The 14,924-nt window shown below is 32.1% G+C and overlaps 1 pseudogene; it reads left to right on the forward strand.

Moving 5' to 3' along the window:
• Positions 1 to 2,294: 2,294 nt before the first annotated feature.
• LOC107142259 overlaps positions 2,295 to 14,924 on the forward strand; it is a 19,613-nt pseudogene continuing 6,983 nt past the window's right edge.

Consider the following 14,924-nt stretch of genomic DNA (forward strand, 5'->3'; position numbering starts at 1 on the left):
TATACATTCAAAATGTTGATAGTGCTAAAACTGAGAAATCCTGAGTTCATATTTTAGATTCAAGCACAGATGCTTATGTTTATAGACTAAAATTCAGTTTCGATATGGTTCATTTTTTTATGTGAAGTATCTGCCTCTGTTCTTAGAGTCTGGCACACATGAAAACACTGTTATTATTGTTAAGATCATTAAAGAACAACAACAACAAAATTCAGGTACAACATCAGTAGCACACATGAAAACAGTAATAGTGTTCTGTAAATAAACAAATTAGGTTTGTGATAGAACTATCAGCAAAGCTGAGAATTCTTGATTTTGAAGCATAGATAGCCGTAGTCAATTTAGGACTTCAGCTAATAAAATTTCAAGCAATTAAATCTCCAAGTATGTGAGTGTGTGTACATGTGTGTATCCATGTATTTCAGATTTGTTTGTTTGAGGTGCTGAGGATCAAACCCAGGACCTGGAATATGCCACTACCACCGATCTATGTCCCTAGACCTATTTCATTTTTTTTAAAAAAATAAAGTGTAATATATTTTTGTTTAACTAGACTCATTCAATTGCCCATGCTTAAGAAAAAGTGCTTCCCAAATTTTATAAATCTTTTACAATCCAAGATCAAGAGAGAATTTTGTGGTATGTACTTGTTTTGGTCAACTTGGTCAACTTATCTTTCCATTAAGCACCTCCCCTTCAAAAGATGTCCTGTGACCTATGCACTCAAAACTCTTGCTTTTAAGCTTCGCAAAACAGGAATTGGTGTATTAGAACATTTTAGGAGTGTTCTTGAGAAGCCTTTTGTTTCCATAAGAATAACTGGAGGCCTGTTGAACAATCACTTTTTGGTTCTCCCTTCTTGTGTGGTCACAGGTGAAGAGGTGGAATTGGTGCAAGATACTAGACCAGGTGATGATGAGTCCTTAGGTTGGTGGGCTTTTCCCTGGCCTTCTGTCCCTGAGTTATTTGAAAGCCTCACAGCCTACTAAGCTGTACCTAGAGGCTTTTTTTTTTCTGCTGAATTATATGCATTATCAGCAGTATGCTCTTCACTGCTTCATACTGACCTCAAAATTTTAATGACCTCATTTAAAAAATCTTAGGAGGCTGGGAATGACTGGAGTTTCTGTAATTGGCTGCAGGAAGAGGCAGTAAGGTCTGTGGGCAATGATGCATTTGTGCCCAAAATGGGGAAACAATGTGTCCCAACTTTGGGAAATTTGGAATCGATTTAGGAAATTAATATAGATACACAGAACCACATGGCAAGTGTAACTTTGCTCATGGGAGTTATCAGTAACATTTACTGAATGAATGAGAATATGTGTTCTGATAGTGCCTTCCAGTCCTGCCAAACAGGAGTGAATTAGATGTCAATACCATAAAAACAGGAACCAAACTTCAATCACATCTTATTTATCTTGGTATTACCAGTACCAGGCACAGTGTTGAATGCATACTTGGTGTTTTATAAATGTTTCATAAATGACTGACTCGATGAATAAATAAATATAATGGAATTCCCAACAGGTGTTATTCATCTGAGGGAAGGGGCAGGTAAGGCTGTGATATGACTCCAATAGCACTATTTGGAATGGGAGGAGAGTGGACATGGAAGAATTCCTGTTGGCCTTTGGGAAGTTTGGAATCAATTTAGGAAATTAATATAGACACCCCAGAACATTTGGACAGTAGGATGTAACAAACTTAAATCTGTAAGCAAGCAGCTTGTATGCTTGCAAAGCATTAGGAAAGTAATTACTTAAAAGGCAAACTATTTCGTATTCATTTGAAACAACCCTTATTCCTGAGCTATTATGAAGCAAATCCTGAAGTGTTTTCTTTCCAGAAATCATTAATTAAAGCCTGCAAGTGCATACAGTTACAATCCTTGCAATGTAAGAATTAGTAGAATACAACAGTCACTAATATGCCATTATGTAAAAATGTGAATGTGTAACCGATGTGATTCTGCAATTCGTATACGGGGTAAAAATGACAGTTCATAACCCAATTGAGTCAAATGTATGAAAGATGATATATCATGAGCTTTGTAATGTTTTGAACAACCAATAAAAAAAAAAAGAAAAAAAAAGAAAAATATAAGAAGAAGAAGAAAAAAAAGAATTAAGTCTAATCAACCAACCAGTCAGTAAACTAAAAGATAAGTGGAGAAAGCCTGATTTTTAAACTCTGTTTATTTCTGAAAACAAACATCAAGCCAAGTTGGTTCTGAACAATTCTGCAACGTTCACAAATGCAGAGAGCTCTTGTTTCATGAGAGAGATAGTCAGATGGTTCCCACAGCAGCTGGGCTCCACGCTAGTGCTGGTCTCACCATCCCTGTGATAACTCCAAGGGCTCTTGAGCTGTTCTCGCAGTTACCAGTCTTTAGGTGAGACATTCTCTTGGCTATCACACATGTGCATGTTTACCAATCCATTTAGGTTATCTTTGGAGGATTTTCAATGGGTGAGTTTTGTAAGAATGTGGTGGGAGGTGCATACCATGGTAGAAGTTCTTAGATTTTGTAGAAAAGAAAGTTTCATCTCAGGTATGAACTATGAGGCAGAAGATGCCAAAAAATGTTACTCTTAAGGCATGATTTAATTAATGGTGAAAAATGTAATTAGAAATATGTAATTCTGACTCCTCAATTAGGGTGATGCCAAGAGAAAAAATATATCAAGATACCTATGGTTTAAAAATGCCTCTTGTTTTTATTATATTTTATAATAAACCTAATAATTATGATCACTGTAAAAACATGTATATTATTTTAAAAATGAGAAAGAAAGTAAAAGTCTCCACTTCTAATTCTTAGGGAACTCTGCTTTTGGAGATATTTCCTTTCCAGGATATTTTATGAGCATATGCACACAGCAGGACCCAAAACACTTTTAAAAAATTGGCTCTGATTTTGTGCCACTTTTATTGTAGCTTACTTTCACTTTACCTTATGTACTTTATATATTGAGATTTTTGCAAATTATTATTTTTTCAAGACATGATTTTGAAAATCTACATAAATATTGATTCTACTTTCTGATTGTCTTTCAATCGCTTAATTATTTTTTAGGTAAGTTATATTTAAATTAGCAGCCCCAGAAAATTGTAATCTTTGGACACTCTCATCACCACTGGATATGATGACTTAGAAAACTGATTTGTTGGTGGACCGAAAGAACTGTATTGTTCCCTGAATTTGCACTTACGAGATTAATATTAGATTGTGCTTCCTGGTTTTTGCTTGTTATTCTCCTGTATTTCTTGCTCTTCTGTCTTGTCCTCTGCCTATTCTTTACTATGACAGTGATGTTTTCCCTGTGGATAGAATTGAGTTCTTTATACATTAATTCTTTGCTGTATTTTTGGCAAATATTTTCTCCACTTTCTTTCTTGGGAATTTTTTTAATTTTTTAATTTTTGTTTTCCTTTTGGACATGTAAATGCAAATTTTAAAATTTGGACACACAAATTTTAAAACTTGTAGGCAATCAAACCTATCATTCTTGTTTTTTTTTTTTTTTCAAAAAATTCTTATTAATTTTATGCCTCAAAAGTCTTTTCTTCTGTTAAAGTAAGATATATGTTAGACTACACATTCTTTTATAGGTTTATGCCTTTATTATTATTTTTATTTATTTATTCCACTTATATGGCATGAAGCAAAGTTATAAGCTGATTTAAAAATTAGTTTCTCCAGTCATTACATAATTCTATTTTTCCCAGTTGACTTTTTCTTCTTTAAATCATAAATAATATTAAATTATAATTAAAGTCCACTTCTGAACTTTTTGAATTATTTATTAATTTCATGCCTTTTCTTATATCAGTACAATACTGTCTTAATGAATGAAGATTAGTAATATATTTAATTTACTGTGAACACTCCTCTCTCATTAGTCTTTTGAAGGTTTTTTTCAAAATACTTACCTGTTCTTACTTCAGAAAAATTTTACCTATTTCCCAAAAATAACAAGATGCGATTTTAATTAGTATTATTTGAGTAGTAAAAGTTGCTTTGGGAAGCATTCATACCTTTTTAATTTTTATGTTTTACTTCCACATATGACTCTTCACTTACATTCTTAAATCTTTAAGCAAAATTTTGTACTTTACTTTTATAGATCCTCCACATTAAAATTAGCATCTTTTTCTTATTCTTTTACATTCTTCTTTAGTATTGTGAATAGCATAGTTAATCTATTTTTATTTTTACAACTTTAAATTATTTTTAATGAACACATAATGATAATACGGGCACAGTGTAATAATGTGTATGTATGCAATATTAACTATTTTACTAATTGCTTATTTTATGCTATTATCAGGAAAATTATTGATATTTAGATGTTTTTCTAAATCAGCCACAATATATCTTTAAATATTTCAAAATCGCATTGCTATTAAAAATGGTATAGTTTGTTTCCTTTTAAAGAAAACTTAATTAGACTTATTGTTTTAAGCTGCTAGTGACCTGGCTGTCCTGATTTTGAATTTCTATCATATGGAAAGTTTTATGCTGGTTACATAAAAGCTGCACAGATTTTTTCCATTCTCAGCCCTGTCCCATGGTAGCTATATGCCATTTTTGAATAATAAACTTTTAAATTAGAAGCACATAGTAATCCCACAGAGTCCCTCTGGCAACATCTGCATATTGATAAACAAATATTTTGGTAAGAAAGAATCAAGTGCTCAAGATGGTAGAATTTTAGTGAATAGAGCATTTTCTGTTGACCTAATAATATATATTATGAATACAGTTTTGGGCAATATGGTATTTTCTGCCTTATATAGGTCCAGAAATTGCCTCATGCGATATGGACCATGAAATCCACAAGGGTACAAATCATTATTTTCACCAGGGGCAGAAGGTGGCTGATGCAGAATGATCCTAAATTTGTCATAAGGATACTGGCCCTAGTCCTAAGGGAACCGAAGGAGGTTTTGTGGGAAATCCCCGAGGCAAAACTTGGGCTTTGCACTGATATAAATTTACCTTTTATTTCCAGCATACTAACTCCATGAACTTGGTTTAACCCAGTGTGTCTTAACCTAAGCTGCAAATTAGAGTCACCTTAAGAACTTTTAAAAATATTGTTTCTTGGGTTCCACTTCCAGGATTTTTTATTTAGCTTTGAGTTAAGACTTAGACATTGGAATTTTATAAGTTCCCTAGTTGGTTCCAATATGCAGTCAAAGTAAGGATCCTTTGGAAACTCTGAATCTGTTCCTTTATCAGCAAAATGAGGAGGCTAACATTGATAAGGTGGTGGTGAAAATTCAGCGAGAAATAGGAATTCAGCTACAATTGTATCTAAACACTTTGTAATAAATTCTAGATGTTATTATGATTAAATTTTGGGCTTAGAATGTTGCCCAAAGTAAATGCTATGATAGGAAGAGCCATCTCCAAAATATTTAAGACATGACACCCTACACTCATGCAGGAATAGGATGCTCTGATTTTTGAGAATCAGAGAGGAATCCTGAATGTGCACACCTACTCATATTTTTCAGGAATTTTGCCCTGGTCATTTTTCTGATTATCTGACAAAGCAGTTTTGCCTTTTGGGATCTCAAAATTACTCCTTATTTGTTTCATTACTAAAAGAAAATAAGGAGAAAATGTGTTTTCTTTTAATAATATTTTATACTTGACAAGAACATACTAAGCTCATTTAGGCATAAATTATTTATTTAATTCCAGTTCCAGCTTTGCTTAAATAAAGGCTTAAGCTCTTCAAATTCTTAGAAATTTGACACAAGTCGACCATGAAATTTTTGACTAAGAGGTGTAAAACAAGACTCCTTCTAAGTAGCAGATACTCAAATCCTTGGTAGACCAGGGGATAATGAGAGAAAGACATTGGCAGATAAAGGCAGTCTGCTTCAATATTCAATGCTAGCATGAAGTCTATGGCTCTTCCTTTACTTGTCATGGTCTGTGTGACCTCTCAACATTTCAATCCGCCTGCCTTTGTGCTTATTTGAAAAACCATCTGCAATAATTCAAATGCAATGACTTTCTACATGTATATGTAAGTATATGTGTGTGTATGTATATATATATATATAGATAGATAGATAGATAGATAGATAGATAGATAGATATTGATAAAAGACATATTGCAGGCATCTTTTTCCATATGGTGCTAGCAATTTGGATTTTGTAGCAGTTTTTATAACTTGTCAGCTTACCACTAAAATGTCAGAACCTGTGAGAATAAAACAACTTCTATTTTAGGTGGTGGATTCATTTGCTCTGATCTTTCAACCAGAAAAACTGACTCTAAAGGCCCCTTTTATTCTGAATGAATGTAACTTTCAGTTCACTACTACCTTTTCAGTTTATTAAGGCTAAGAGTGTTCCAGTATCTCTTCTCTTTGTTCACTTACTGACATTTATTGAACATGTGCCATGAGGGGGAGGCTGTCACCACAGTTAACAAACTGACCTTTATGGCAATGGAAACCAGTGTAAGAGAAACCACAGTAAAAAGAAAGAAAAAAAAATTCACATCGCTAGAAGAAAGTGTCTCTAAGCTAAGTAAAGATGTACCTAGTTTTTAAATCAATTCAAAAAATCTGAGCAAAGGCAGCATAGAAAATTAATAAGAAAATTAATAAATTTGCTTTGATGCTGGCTTTTAAATTAAAGCCACATTTATAATCTTTGGGTGGTTTTGAAATGCCTGACCAAACTTACTGGAAAAACTTTCAAGTGTTTTTACACAGCAATACTTTTATATTTCAGACATGCCAATGCCTTTTCTCACATTTCCCTAGTCTACTAAGGGGTTGGATATCTTTTTTTGTGTGTGTGTGTGGTATTGGGGTTTGAACCCAGGGATGCTTTACCACTGAGCTACATCCCCAGCACTTTTTATTTTGTATTTTGAGGCAGTGTCTCACTAAATTGCTGAGGTTGGCTTTGAACTTGCAATCCTCCTGCTTCAGCCCCCTGAGTCACTGGGATTACAGGTGTGCACCACTATGCCTGAATTCCTATTCGGTTGGATATCTTACTGTCATTTATGCCTCATATTGACACATGACCCATTAATTCCAGGGCAGTTGTTTTATAAAGATACTTTATTTTAGAAACTGACCAGTTTTGATTATTACTAGTCTGAATAAAGAGAATTGTTTGCCTAAATGTTAACTTTTTATAGCAATTTCCTATCATTTATTCAGGAGGAAGAGAATGTCCTCCCCAAATCATCATTAATGCATCACATTGAATTATGATAGTTTTTTCAACTCAACCATATTTCGAATAATATAAGAGACCAACTACTAAGACTCTTGGAAATCTTTCTTCATTGATTTGACTTGAGTAAAGGAGACTTGAAAGTAGGCAGCCTGGAGAGATAATACTTGATCAGGATGTGTCAGAATCTGGGACAGTCCATTTTCCTGGGATGGCCCTAACTTACCTTTTAAGTATAAGAACTGGGAAACTGGGGTGGTTGATTAGAGGTTGGCCTATGAGGATCAGTAACACTGAAGGTCTCTCTTCTTTTTCAGTAGGCCTATAAAGTCTTGTGTCTTTAATTCTAGGTAATTTGCTCAAACTGGAATCATTTGTGGTAATTTAGATTTCAAGGTGAGGATAGGGTACATCAAGTTTCAATCAAAAGACAACTAGCCACAGATTGAAGATTGACAATTTTTCAAGGAAATAAGAGCTTTCATTCTGTCAGCTTAATTCATGCCACATATGTGACCAATTCCCAATAATCTAAAATCTGTTTTTCAGAGTTCAGAAAAACGTGAGTTACTGTAAATTATCCAGTCTCAATAACAGAGCTATGATCTGGTGAATTTGGGGGTCTTGTTGATTTTCTACTTTATATAAGTGGAAGAGACATAGACATAGGTGTCTTCATGTCTCTGACAAAGGCATAAAACTCTTTATTTTACTAGTAATTACCTATTTATAAAGATGCTTAGAATATTTATTATGCCTAATCATAGAGCCAATTCTCATTTAATTGTGTTTTCTGTTAGTTTTAACCCTGTGTTGTTCAATATGTGAATCCCTAAGTATATGGAGCTTTTGAATAATTGGAAATTTTAGTGTCTAGTCTGAACTATGATGTTATATAATATGGAAGTAAAATACATTTTTGAATATTTAGCATGAATAAAAGTATAAAACACTTATCAATAACTTTAAATTACATTCTGAAATAGTATTTTGAATATATTGGTTAAATCAAATGTATTATTACAATTAAATTCATTAAAAAATTTAAAATCAGAATAATGGAAAATTCAAAATTGTGTACATGACTTATATTTGTCCTTTGCATTATATTTTTAGTGGGCTGTGCTATTTTAACATAGGTTATGATATAAATTATTTTTTCTTAAAGACCAAGAAAGCTGTAGATACTCAAATGCTATTTATTAGCCTGAGCAAAATGGCTTAGAATTTCAAATTTTTCTTTATTTTAATAATAGACATTAAAAAACTTGAGAAAATGGAAGTTTTAAATTTAGGGGTATAACAAGTTGTTAACAATATAATTAGAGTTCAAAATATCTTGTTTATTCATACAGCTAATATTATTGAGCATCTACTATGGAAGTGCCCAGCATTAGGCACATTGAGCAAATTTGACAGTGAACGAGACTCAGATTTTATCTTTACGGAGTTTTCAGTTGACCAGTGTTATAAATGTTCTGAATTGAAAACTACAAGTTGGTGAAGATAGTACTAAAAATACAAAGTTCAGAACAGTGATGGGGGATCATTTAGAGAAGGCAGTAAGCAAAGGGCCCTGGGTGGAAGTCACCTTATTTTTTTTTAAATGTTTTTATTAGTGCATTATAGTCTTTCTGCAGTCACTTTAGTTTAAGAGGCAGGTTGTCTCCTTCCTCTCTGTTTTAAATTAACTCATTTTGTTTTTCACATTAAAACATATGGGGTTAGAATATTGTCACTCAATATTCTCTGAAAGTTTACAAATGATAAAATGAGTAGAGTTTACTTACCTTCTGACAAGTTCTGTAGTTGGACTCCTGGCAGATTGGTTCACGAGAATGAAAGCAGCTGGATAAATACTCCCTCTGAAATTCTGAATTTTTCTGGTTCCATTAATAATTAAAACACTACCAAATACAGAACTTACATGGCAAGTCTTCTTGACAGGCTGGCCGAGAAAGGTCCATTAATCACAGATGGTTAGTGACACAGGCTTTGGAATCAGATAGGATTTGAGGTTTGGGGGACTTTGGGAGAGTTAATGAATGAACTCTTGAATCTTAGTTCCTTCATTTGTAAAATCAAGAAAATAGTGTCCAAACCAGTTTATGAGGATAGAATGAAATAATATATGTAAAATGCTTAATACAGTATTGGTATACAGTAAGTGATAATTGTTTTCCCATGTTCTAAATATTTATTTATCAGAAAGAAAATGTTAAGTGAATTAAATAAAAGTCTTTTTTAATGAACAAAGTTACACTTTTATAATTCTACAAGAGCAAAATAGTATAAAGAAGAATGCATAGATGATTTTTAAGCTGAGGGTCTAGGAGTGAGAAGTGGTTTGCTTTGATTAGATTTTCAGAGTAGAATTTTTGAATTATTCTCTCCTTTTCACCTTTTGAGAATTTAGTGCCATTTCTGTCTCCTGGGCCTGGAGTTTTCTTGGTTGAAAGTTTCAAATAATGGGTTTGAGTCTTAAAATAGACACAGAACTAATCAGGCTTTCTTTCTACTGTCAGTTTTGGAAAGTTGTGGTTTATAAGAAATTCATTTACATTGTCAAAGATATTGACAAAGTTATTTAAATATTATTTTACTCTCATTTTAATCCCTATAATGTCTCTTGTAATTTTTTTTTCATTTCTGATACTGGTGATTCTTTTTTTAATTATCTCTCTCTTCCTTGTTCCTCTCATTAGATTGATACGTTTTGCATTTTTATCTATAAAGATCAATATTTTGGCTTTGGAATTTCTTTATTCTTCATATTTTTTATATCATTGCTTTGTACACTTCTTTTCATTATTTCCTTACTTCTATTTTGTACTTCATTTGCTCTTTTTCTAGCTTCCTGAATGATAAGCTTCAGTTATTGATTTTAAACCTTTCTCATTATCTAGCATAAAACTTTATATATTTATATATTTCCCACTAATTGCTACTTTGCTGTATTATATCCATTTTAACATATTGTGTCCTAATTATTATTCAGTTAAAATCATTTCTATTTTGCCTAATTATTTCCTTATTGATACATGCATTATTTAGAGGAATGTTGCTCTGTTTTCAATATTAGAATACATTTCACTTCCTCTTGTTTTAATTCCTAGCTTGAGGCCATTGTGGCCATAAATATTCTGTAAGATTTTAGTTTTTTTTTTAAATTTATGGAGACTAGTTTAATGGCCTACTATATGGTATATTTTAGCAAACACTTCATGTCCATTTTGTAAACATGGATTTTTATATTTTTATTTGTTGGGTAAAGTTTAATGGAAATGTTTAGTTGATTAATAGTGTTTAATATTCTATGTCTTATTGATTAATTTGTATTTTTTCCTTATCAATTAGAAGTATGTTAAAATCTTTATGATTACATATTTTTTTATTTTTTCATTTAGCTTTTAAATTTTTGCTTTATATATCTTGAAGTTATTTTCTGGCTAGGTTCATATTTATTACTTTTTTGTTTTCCTGATGAATTAACTTTTATTATTAAGAAATAACTCACCATTTCTCTATAATTTCTCTTTTCTTAAAATTGACTTTGACTCATTAATATAGCCACACTCTTGGCTTTTTATAATTAGATTTTGCAGATTTTAAACTTTTTTTATTCTCTAATGAATACCAGTATAAGGCTTAGTATGTCAAGTTTGTTTTTAAAACTATCATACAATTGTTGTCTTATTTTTAAATCATATCTTTCAAAAAATATTGATTCATTTACATTTAATGCAATTATTGCTATGGTTAGATTTAAGTCTGTCATCTTGCTATTTGTTTTCTGTTTGTTTTTCCTGGGTTCTTTTAATCTGTTAGTGACCGATTCTCTCAGTTTTCATTTTGTCTGAGATGTCTTTACTCTTTCTTTTGTGGAATATTTCTTTATTGGGTATAGAGTTCTAGGTTGACAGATTTTTTTTTAGCTTGCTAAAGATGCTTTCCACTATCTTTAGTTCTCATTCTCTTTTTTGTAAGAATCCAGTCATCGTTATTAATTTTGTTTTCCTAAGTGTAATGCATGTTTAAAATTCTTCTCCTTTATCTTTGACTCTTGGTAGTCTGAGTTTGAGATGACTGCACACAGTTGTCTTTGTGTTCAAACTTTAAGGGTTTGCTGATATTCTTGGATCTATGAGTTGATACACAGCCTCAGTTTTGGCAAATCTTGGCCTTTATGTCTTCAAATAGTGCCACATTCTTTCCCATTTTTCTTTTTTTGAGATTCTATGTACAGAATCTTAATGTCCTCCATTGGGCTTAAGTCATGTATATCTTTTAATCCTAAATTAAATTTTTAGAGTATCATTTTTTTCCTATTGAAATTCTCCTCTTAAAAAGCATTTTTTCTAAACTATTTTCATATTCATAATAATTATGCAAAAATTCATATCTGGTAATTTGAACATGTAGGTGATAATGAATATGCTTTTATTGGCTACTTTTCATTGGTTATGGGTTGTATTTTCTTGCTTTGCATTTTTTATTATGTACTAGACATTGTCTATAAAACAGTAGAAAACTGAAATGGATGCTATTTTTTATCTCAGAAAAACATTGCCCTTTCTTTTAACAGGATGGGGAAAGTTTCCTTTAATTTAATGCCAAATTGAGTTTTCAGAGCAGAGCCTTTACTTTTGTTCAGTTCACTTCTAATTTTAAGTATTTGGAGGCTGGAATTAGTTCTTCTATTCAGGAAGGTTTTGGGTCTAAGCACTGAAAGATTTTGTGTTTTTTCTCTGCTTCTTAGCTTCATTCTCTTTCCATGATGCTGCTTAGTCAGAAAAAGTCTCAGGGGGACAACTTACCAATGACAGGGAGTCTTTAACTTTTTATGCTTCCTCAGATGTCCAACTAACTTGCCAACTCATGCTTGGACTTGAAGAATTTTAGTAATCTCCTTTTTACAGCAAAGGTTTCAGTTTTTACCAGTCCCATGGCTCTCCTTGGTGTCCTAGGCTATGCTAATACCTCTAGAGATGAGAGTGAGCCATGGTTTCTGCTTGCTTAGGAAGGATTCATTATTCTTAGAGCATAATTCATTACTTGTCTCCAAGCATTTTAGTAGCTTACAAAGAAAATTTTCAGTTTTGGGTTCATTCTATGATTTCTCGTTGTTAAGTGTGAGTAATGACTTTATTGGTAATTTCTACATCTTAACCAGAGAAGGGATAAGAGAAATGCTTAGTTTTCCTGGAGGGATCAGAATTTTGGTGTGCAAAGATCTTGAAACTTTTACTATAATCATATACAATGTTTACTAACAATATGTTATTTGGCTTGGGAAATTAAAAACAAAAATTCCATCTTTGTAATTGTATTATTATTGTATATCTTCTCACCTAAAAGAGTTTCTTATTTTATAAAATGTAGTAAAATGGGATTTGATAGACTAAAATGTCATTCAAATATTCTAGGAATAATCTCTTCCACACAAACTTGATGATGCTCTATATGGCAAACAGATCAAACATTAGATGATTCTATAGATGTCCAAATATGGTCTAAGATGTGAATGGCAATCCTTGACTTGTAAAATATATTGCTTCTCTGTATCTCATAGGACAGTAATGAAAACTCAGTCATAACATATGTGAAGTGTTTACTATAGGAAGAGGTTAAAATGACTTTTTTACTTTCCTTTTGATTAATAAAATATTTTAATGATACTCATTTCGTATTTAAATACAATTCTATTTTAAGACGTTTTAAACTGCCAATTGTTTCTCTATATTCACAGCATGGTTTTTTTGGGGGGCAGGGGGGTTACTTTTACTTTTAGTTTTATCAATTTAATATTGTATTTATAAAGTAACTGAGACCATGGTGTTTTGGAGCCAGACTGTGAAGACAGATTATTTGATGTGTAATCTCCAAAGAATATAGACAACAAAGTTTGTCCCATAAATGCTTTCTGGATATGACAATAGATCATATTTGAAAATAGGTTTGAGATACAAATGAATTTGAATTTTAGACCTAAATTCTCACCAAAGAGAATAATGTTGCAAAAATAGACAAATGGAACTAAAACTTATCAAGTTTCTACATTAAATAACTATGGTATAAACAATATCTCATTTGATGAGATTGAGCCTATCATAATTGTACCATGTTTTATAATAAAAAAAAGCAATGAGGTTATATGAAGATCATTAGCATATCCTGAGACAAGATAAGTTATCAGCAAAAATTTGAAACCTAATTTAAAAGCATGATACCTCAATCTAAGTTCATATTTTGGGGGAAGGAAAATCCAGAAAATTGGCTTGAAGTATAATCATTATTTTCTGAATCATGAAACTCAGTAGCTTCAAGGGGATAAGTGAAGAGTATGATAATATTCTTTCTGTGAATTAATTTTTCATCAAATTAGAACTGACAGGTGTTTTGTGCCATGTAGACTCACTAAATTCTCATTTGAATGAATTAATATACCTTTATTGTTTGTACTTATAGGCATTTATACATGGAACAATTTTCATCTATTTATTTAAATTTTCATCCTTTTTGATATCAGATTATATTATATGGATTACAAAGTCCACACCCTTTCCAAAATTTTTCCATGATTTTTGAGGAAAATATTTTGTAAATTCAAGTATAACCCCAGAAGGAACATTTCTTGAAGGCAATAATACATACCAGAGTGTGTTCTCACACAGAAACTTAATAACAATTATTGAATAACCCAATCTGACCAATAAACTCCTCAGGTGGTGCTATGGCTTAGATAAATGTCTCCCAAAGGCCCATGTGTTAAAGACTTGGTTGCCAGTCTATGATGCTCTTGGGAGGTGGTGGAACTTTCATGATGTAAAATTTAGTGAAAAGTGGCTAGGTAACTGGGTGCATGCCCTTGCAAGATATATGGTGTCCTCAGCCCCTTCCCATTTCTTTTTGTTTCTGGCTGCCTTGAGCTGAGCAGCTTCCTCTATCATGCATCCCCACCATGATGAACTACCTCAAAGCAGTAGACCCAAAGCAGTAGGCCAATTGCTTTGGGTCGGAAACTATAACCATGAGCCCACCTAAACTTTTCCTACTTACAAGTTGTTTTTCTCGGGTATTTTGTCACAGTGATAAAAGCTGACTGACATAGCTGGTAAACAACTTGACAATAGGAAATGTGATTTGCCACCCCATCTTTAGAACTCAAAATTATGCTGATGGTATTCAATAGGATTTCATTAAAAATTATATTTAAGTAATAAGTATTCATTGGCTCATTAAATTTAAGAAAATGGAGTTGTAAAATATAAGGATGAATTTTAAAATATGAATAATATGAACAGTTGATATTTGCTATAGACGTATTTTTTGACAAGCTTTGGGTTCTGTTCTTCATATACATATTTTGTAAATAACTACCATAGAATAGAAGTCTACCAATTGTAGGATAGGGAAACAAGTCCTGGCTGTATTCTAACTGGTTAGTAAGTATCATATTTGGGACTTGAAGACTTGTCATGCTGATTTCAAAACCATCATAATTAACTTATTTTTTTTTTATTGTTGGTTGTTCAAAACATTACATAGTTCACACTTTGATTCAAGTGGGTTATAAACTCCCATTTTTACCCCATATACAGATTGCAGAATCACATCAGTTACACATCCATTGATTTACATATTGCCATACTAGTGTCTGTTGTGTTCTGCTGCCTTTCCTATCCTCTACTATCCCCCCTCCCCT

This window comes from Marmota marmota, unplaced genomic scaffold (assembly GCF_001458135.2).
Source record: "Marmota marmota marmota unplaced genomic scaffold, marMar, whole genome shotgun sequence".
NCBI lineage: Eukaryota > Metazoa > Chordata > Mammalia > Rodentia > Sciuridae > Marmota > Marmota marmota.